The sequence below is a fragment of the Cynocephalus volans genome, chromosome 9, assembly GCF_027409185.1.
Source record: "Cynocephalus volans isolate mCynVol1 chromosome 9, mCynVol1.pri, whole genome shotgun sequence".
In the NCBI taxonomy this organism is placed as follows: domain Eukaryota; kingdom Metazoa; phylum Chordata; class Mammalia; order Dermoptera; family Cynocephalidae; genus Cynocephalus; species Cynocephalus volans.
In genome coordinates this window covers 138,450,378-138,458,354 of record NC_084468.1, presented here as the reverse complement: position 1 = coordinate 138,458,354, position 7,977 = coordinate 138,450,378, and positions in this window count along the sequence as shown.

The following is a 7,977-nucleotide window of genomic DNA, read 5'->3' as shown; positions in this document are numbered from 1 at the left end:
CCGCTTTGCATTACCTCAGTATAGATGGATAGCGTGACTACCCTATGGATACCTTCGATGTTGTTAGACTTGAGGATACCAACCTGAGATAATAGTTATTTTTACTGACATAATAATATAGATGAATTATGACTACTTGAAGAATTTTTGCGGAGGTGTGGAAATCTAACCACCTTTTAAAATATTGTTATTATGAGAAACTGTTGAATTAACACAACAAATTTTTCTAATGGAGCTTATTTTATGCTGATGGCTCCAAAACCAGAAAATTAAAATGGCATGGTGTAATAATACTCTTGTACTGAATATAATTAAAAATAAATCCTGTAGTTTGGAATAAGCTGTCGTATAAGGATGTAAGGCCCATGGGTCAAGAGACTGGATACCAGTTAGCTAGGAATTCTATAGAAGGAATATTTTTGCTCAAGACAATACTTATTAATAATAGCAAGTAGAATTTATTGAATGCTTACTAAGTGCCATATTTGTTCTAAGCACTTTGTAATGGTATAATTTTGTCCATTTTACACTTAGGGAACTGAGGCTCAGGAGAATTTAAGGAACTTGCTCAAGATCACAGAACTTATTTCTTAAATAACGTTTCTTAAATGAATAAATGCCTTTGACAGTTGACAGACTACAAAACTTCGAAAATATTTACCAATTCTTAGATTCCACCTGTATTGATAATTATTATATTTGGTATAGCACATGATCTTTTGAGTAGCTTTTCTGTTATTAGGAAAGCTAATGCATAATGTAAATATGAGACTGATGCGCTACCTACTGCGCTAACGAGGCACCTGTGCATAATGTAAATAAAGACCCCTCAAATTAGAATGTACAACTCATTTTTTTATGTCTCATTCCAGTTAGTGGCATATTTTCCACTAATTTTGTACATATGAGATTCGGATTCTGAGATGAACAATGCAAGGGAAACAGTTTTGATGGCGCTTCCTTTTGGCTGGCACAGGGCAGCAGACATATTTGGATTCCAGGAGCAACAGGTCTAGCTTCTGATAAAGACGTGGTAATGGTTCTGGCAGTTGCAAAAAAGTCAAGGTCTTAGCATGGAGCACTCAGTGGCACCAGTGTCAGATCAGTCTTTGGCCTGGTTTGGGTATTGTTCCTGGAAGTAAACCTTAGTCCATCTCTGCACTCCTTCCCATGATTCTGTGAATTATTACATAATATGTTCCGCAAAATCCTTATTCTACTTAAAGGGGATTAGAAAGGCTTCTGTTGTTTCCAGCTGAGAATCTGCCCAGTACACATACATTTAAAAATAAACTCAATTCCTCTGAGCTAAGAGGGGTGTTAATATTTTTTTCATGTTGCAAGTGTTTTTTCCTAAGCAGATAAAATGGTTAGATTTTTCTTTACTTTTTTAGATTAAACTCACTATTATTTAAATCATTGTTGAGAAATAGCCCTGCCATTTCATTGATGATTCAACTTTTCCTTCTCTGGAAAAATTCTGATCTATATTCTCCATTTTGTAGATGCAGATGGACATGTCTAGTTCAGGGATATTAATGTCTGCTGGTACTTGCTTCTATTGCCAAATGCATTTTCAAGTGCATATTTGTTTATATACTTGTTTTTATAAAATAACTAAATATTTCTTCCAATTCCATGAAAAATAATAAACATTACTAACCCGAACACTCCAAAGAAAAGTTCTTAGGATGCAGAGTATAAAACCCTTAGAAGGAAATGTACTGACTGTCACTAAGCTGGTGACATAACTGGATAGCAACCCATCTTCTCCTACTTCCTTAAATATACTTTGGCAACATCACCAGTTGGGCAACTAGACTGGGCTCTACATTATGGAAGAAAGATGCCACAAAAATATGAAAATGAATTGAAGTGCTAGGACCTATTGGCAGATATAGATCTGTGATTTATTCTTTGGGTGCAAAAACAAACCATAGAGTCAAAAACTAAAATAATGGTAATAATAGTTATAATAAATTTTTCCAGGAAATTGTTCTTTTAACTTTGTTGGGAAGGCTTTTATAATGACAATAGCTTTCATATGTGATTTTTCAGTTAGTTTTATGAAAAATTAAAATTATTTTGTTCTGGGTAGGAAGAAATAGTAAAACATAGTGTCTTAGTCTATTATGTACTATAACAAAATACTTCAGATTGGGTAATTCATAAAGAATAGAGATTTATTTTTCATGGTTCTGGAGGCTGGGAAACTTAAGATTAAGGCACCAGAGTGGCTGCCCAAGCTGCACCCGGGCCCACTTGAACCACAGCTGGTGTCCAAGGAGCACTGCACCAGAATGCAGGGAGCTTAAGATGAGAATACAGAGACTTAAGATGGCAGTAGGTATCAAGCCCTGAAGTCCCACTGGTGCCCTGGTCCCCTCCCTTGAAACTGTTCCACCCTGAAGGCCCTGGCACTCTGGGCCTGTGATGAGACTGGCAACCTCGAGGATCTCAAAAATGCCTTCAAGGTCATTCTTCCGTTATGTTGATGAACAGCATCTGGCTTCCATCTATCCACACTAATCTCCCTATCAAATGGTTGCTCATCCATGCCCTTGATTTTCTCTCTTGAACATGTTTTTTATTTCTTAAATGGTCAGGCTGAGAATTTTCCAAATTTTTACATTCTGCTTCCCTTTAAATTATAAAGTCTGTTTTTAAATGATTTCTTTCTTACATTTTATGATAGGCAGTACAGAGAAGCCATGCAGCACCCTGAACACTTTGCTTAGAGATTTCTTCCATCAAATATCGTAATTCATTACTCAATTCTGTTTTTACAAAGCAGTAAGACATGGACACAATTTAGCCACGTTTTTCACCATTTTGTAACAAGAATGGCCTTTCCTCCAGTTTCCCATAAGATGTTCCTATTTCCATCTAAGACCTCACCAGAATGGTCTTACTCCCCATATTTCTATCAATGTCCTATTCACAACCACTTGGACAATCTCCAAGACTGAGGCTTTCTCTACAGCTCTTTTTTTCTTAGCCTTGACCAGAATTGCCCTTAACACTATGTTCATGGTGATACAGGCTTTTTTCAACAGTGTTCACTTCAAAAATGCTCCACCTATACCCCATTACCAAATTCCAAAGATGCCTCCATGTTTTTAGGTATTTGTTATAGCAAGACCCATTTCTCTGGTACCAATTTCTGTCTTAGTCCATTTGTGATGCTATAACAAAATACCACAGACTGGGTAATTTATAAATATAAACAATGGAGATTTATTTTTCATGTTTCTGGAGTTTGGGAAGTTGAAGATCAAGGTGCTGGCAGGAATGGTGTATGGTAAGGACCCAGTCCCAGCTTCCAAGATGGTACCTTGTTGCTCCATCTTCCAGAGGGGATGAGCACTGTGTCCTAACATAGTGGAAGGGACAAAAGGGCAAGACATTGGTTCCTTCAAACTCAAGACCTTTTATAAGTGTGCTAATCCCACTCTTGAGAGTGGAACCCTTATGATTTAATCACTTCCCAGTGACCACACCTCTTAATACTGTTGCACTGGGGATTAAGTTCAACATGAAATTTGGAGGAGATGCCATCTTTCAAACCATAGCACACAGCTAGTGAAGAAATAACTATTACAATTTCTTTTGCTTTTGGAAAAGTAAGTGGGTTTGATTAGAAAAAAGCTTACCTGATAAAATTTGTCACTTACCACCTTTTTCATGGTTCATTTGAAAGCTCTGGCAATGAGAAATAATTTTTTTGTTTTCCATAGGTCTATTGTAATGTCAGGAATAAAATAATTTTGTCTTTCTGATAGAGAACATTCTGTAAAAAATACATCTATAAATTATTTAAAAAACAAATACTAAAAATAAAGCAGTGAAGTAACTAGGGTGTCACTATTATATCTTAAACATAATAAAGAAAACAAAATATTGTGAGATGTATTTCTTACCTTAGTGAAAGAGTAAAATGAAATATATTAGGAATTATCACATAAATTGAAAATAATCATCCCAGAACAGATCTCTTGTTTTAAAATGTTTTTAAGAAACTACTAAGAGCAAATTATAAAACTCACTCATGAAAATGGAATATAGTGTACCTTGTCAAGTAGTTGCCAAAATTTTTGGTAAATAGCATTATAAGCTACTCTAATGCTTGAATGGATGGACTGAGGCTTTTTAATGGAAGGGACCAATATAGGTCTTCACATTTTTGAGACCCTGTATTAGTTTCCCAAGGCTGATGTAACAAAGTATCACAGACTGGGTAGCTTAAAATAGAAATTTTATTTTTTCATAGTTCCCAAGGCTAGAATTCCTCAGCCATGGTTCCAGCAGGGCCATGTTCCCTCTGAGACTCTGGGTAGCATCCTTCCTTAACTTTTCCCACCTTCTGGTGGTGACAGTGACTCCTTGGAATTCCTTGCCTTGTAGCAGCATCAACTCCAATCTCTACCTTTGTCTACAATGACTTTCTTACTGTGTACATTTGTCTTTACATGGTGCTTTCCTCTTCCTACAAGGACAGCAGTCATATTGAATTACATGGACACCCTGTCTTAACTTGATAAAATCTGCAAAGATCCTATTTCCACAGAAAGTCACATTCATAGGTACCAAGGGTTGGGACTTTAATATATTTTTGGTGGGGGGAACAATTCAGTCCATAAGAGACCCTAGAGCATCACAATATCACATCACACCACAAAATAGTCATTGGCTTACTGGAATATTAGCATATTAATGCTTGAAGAAACTTTATGAAATATCAATCCCAATTTCCACAATTTACAGAAGGAGAAATTCTGTGCCAGGGAGAAGAAATGACTGAGCCCATGTAACATGATGAATAAATGGCAGAGTGAGTCTCAATCTCATGTTTATGTTTATTTGGTCAGTTAATTCTACCTTGCAATGCAGATATTCTTAGGTTATTACACTCAGTGACTTATTTAAGGAGAAGGTAAATGCATACCAATGATAATTTAGAAATGTTTTCGTAAAAAGCAGTATTAAGTACATACTAGATGTGCTAAGTGTTTTAAATGTATTTTTCTCAAATCTTACAATGACCTGATAAAAGTAATTTTTATTCTATTTTAAAGGATAATAATGGAATTAAATGTCAAGATATTTAAGATACTTGCTTAAGGTCACATAGGTGGTGAATGACTAAATATCATAAGCCCCCTCTATATGCTGCTTAGAGCTCATGCTGTTTCAGTAAATGAGGCCACTTAATAAAATAAAAACTTAAAAAAGCATTTGGAACACTTAACACTATAAGCTTTAATTAGTGGACAATAAATTTAAATGGAGAATTTCTTTTCTCAGCAATGTTACTGTATTCTTTAAGTAGTTTCTTATTGCATCAATAAACTTATGTAGAAGAAACACAATTTCTGAAATATTTTTATTTATATAATACTAAAAATGTATTACTTATATTGTAATTCTCAAGGATATTTATTAATCTGGAATATCCCATTTCCTGCCTGTATTTATTTTTAAAAGTATTTTATTTTTAAGTCACTTCTTAAAATTATATAAAATATTACTATTCACATACCACATCCAGAAATTCCTTTAAAGGATAGTAGCCAATATCTAATCTGATGCACAAAACTTGTGTATGCACATGTGCATACAAACACACACACAAAAGAAACAATAAAAAGAAATCTTTAGTAAGTAAGTTAAAAATTATTACTGATTTTTCTCCTTATTTTTATGAGGTAGAAATTATCTACTAAGAAGTTTACAAAATATTTTCTCTACTTTTTTGATTGAATAATTAATCCAAATCTTGTTAGATATGCAGCCATTTACGTGTACAGAACTTTAGTATCTTAGGTTGGTCTGCATTATTAGTTCACTGAGTGAGAAGACTATTTTAATTATCTTTGAGTTCTTAAACTCCAATGGTGGTTTGGCACAAAAGCGGGTACTTGATATGTATTTGTTGAATGAATGAATGCATTAATGAATGAAAAGCATAAATTCTCCAAAGTTACAAGCCAGACATGCATATGAACAAAACATTTAAAAGACCAACATAAGGAACTCTCATACATTGTTGGTGGGACTGCAAAATGGTGCAGCCTCTATGGAAAATGGTATGGAGGTTCCTTAAACAATTGCAAATAGATCTACCATACGACCCAGCCATCCCACTGTTGGGAATATACCCAGAGGAATGGAAATCATCAAGTCGAAGGTATACCTGTTCCCCAATGTTCATCGCAGCACTCTTTACAATAGCCAAGAGTTGGAACCAGCCCAAATGCCCATCATCAGATGAGTGGATACGGAAAATGTGGTACATCTACACAATGGAATACTACTCAGCTATAAAAACGAATGAAATACTGCCATTTGCAACAACATGGATGGACCTTGAGAGAATTATATTAAGTGAAACAAGTCAGGCACAGAAAGAGAAATACCACATGTTCTCACTTATTGGAGGGAGCTAAACATTAATATATATAAATTCACACACACACATACACACACACACACACACAAATCGGCGGGGGGGAGGGAAGAAGATATAACAACCACAATTATTTGAAGTTGATACAACAAGCAAACAGAAAGGACATTGTTGGGGGGGAGGGGGGGAGGGAGAAGGGAGGGAGGTTTTGGTGATGGGGAGCATTAATCAGCTACAATGTATATCGACAAAATAAAATTTAAAAATAAATAAATAAATAAATAAAAATTAAAAAAAATAAAAAATAAAAGACCAACATAGTAATGTGAAGCACCAATATTTTGTTTTGGTTACTATTTATTTCCTTTTATTCATTTATGGCACTGGAAATTTGGGTGTGACAGTGATCTAGACAAATAAGATTCTTCACCTCATAAAGCTACATTTCCCTGGTAGAATCAAGCAATAAAAAAAAAAGCAAACAAACAAGCAAACAATAACACAAATAAAGAAGACATTACATGCATGCTAAGGACTACAGTGAAGAACATAGCCAGGGTAAAACGATAGAACGTTACTTGCAAATGGATCGGCAATGTTTGATAGGAAGACCCATGGAATATGTTGAAAAAGTGACAGCGAAGTTGAAAACCTGAATGACGAAAGGACCCAGCCATGTGAAAGTCAGAGTGCAGAGGAGAAAATGTGCAGGGTCGCTGAGGTGGGACCAAGCTCTTGAGGAAGCCAGGAAGCCAGCTTTAGCTAAAACAAGAGAGTTGAAGAAGAATCAAGTAAGACGAGACCAGTGTGGATATAACGTAAAGGCCATGTGAAGTGCTATAAGCTGAATGTTTGTGTCCCCCTCCTCCAATCACATGTTAAATCCTAGCCTCCAGTGTGATGGCATTTGAAGGTGGAGCCTTTGGGAGGTGATTGAGTCATGAGAGTGGAGCTTTCATGAGCGAGCTTAGTACCCCATAAAAGGAGCCACAGTGAACTCCTGTGCCCCTCACACCATGTGAGGACATGGTGAAGAAACAGATGCTTATGAACCAGGAAGCAGGCCCTCAGTAGACACCAAATATTCCAGAGCCTTGATCTTGGACTTCCCAGCTTCCAGAACTGTGGGAAATAAATCTTAGTGGTTTATAAACTATGTTGTTTATAGTATTTTGTTGTAGTAGCCTGAAGAGACTAAGATAGGAAAGCAGTATAATATAATATTAACTGTTAATTGGAAGTGATTGGTTGGCTTTAAATAATAGAGTGGACATACTTGAAATGTCTGTTAATTATCCAAGTATAGATGCCAAATAATCGTAATCATAATCATAGCCATAATGATTAACATTACTGATCACTACTACATGCCAGACAGTGTTCCAGGTTTTTCAAAGGTGAATTCTTTCCTTCACAATCATTCAGTGAGGTAAGTATGATTCATTAACTCTATAATACAGAAAAGCTAACAGGCATAGAGTTAAATCATTGGCTCAGGTTTACATTCTGAGAATATGCTAGAGACAGAATGAGTGCTCAGACACCTCCCAAGGCCTTATTACTGCAACACT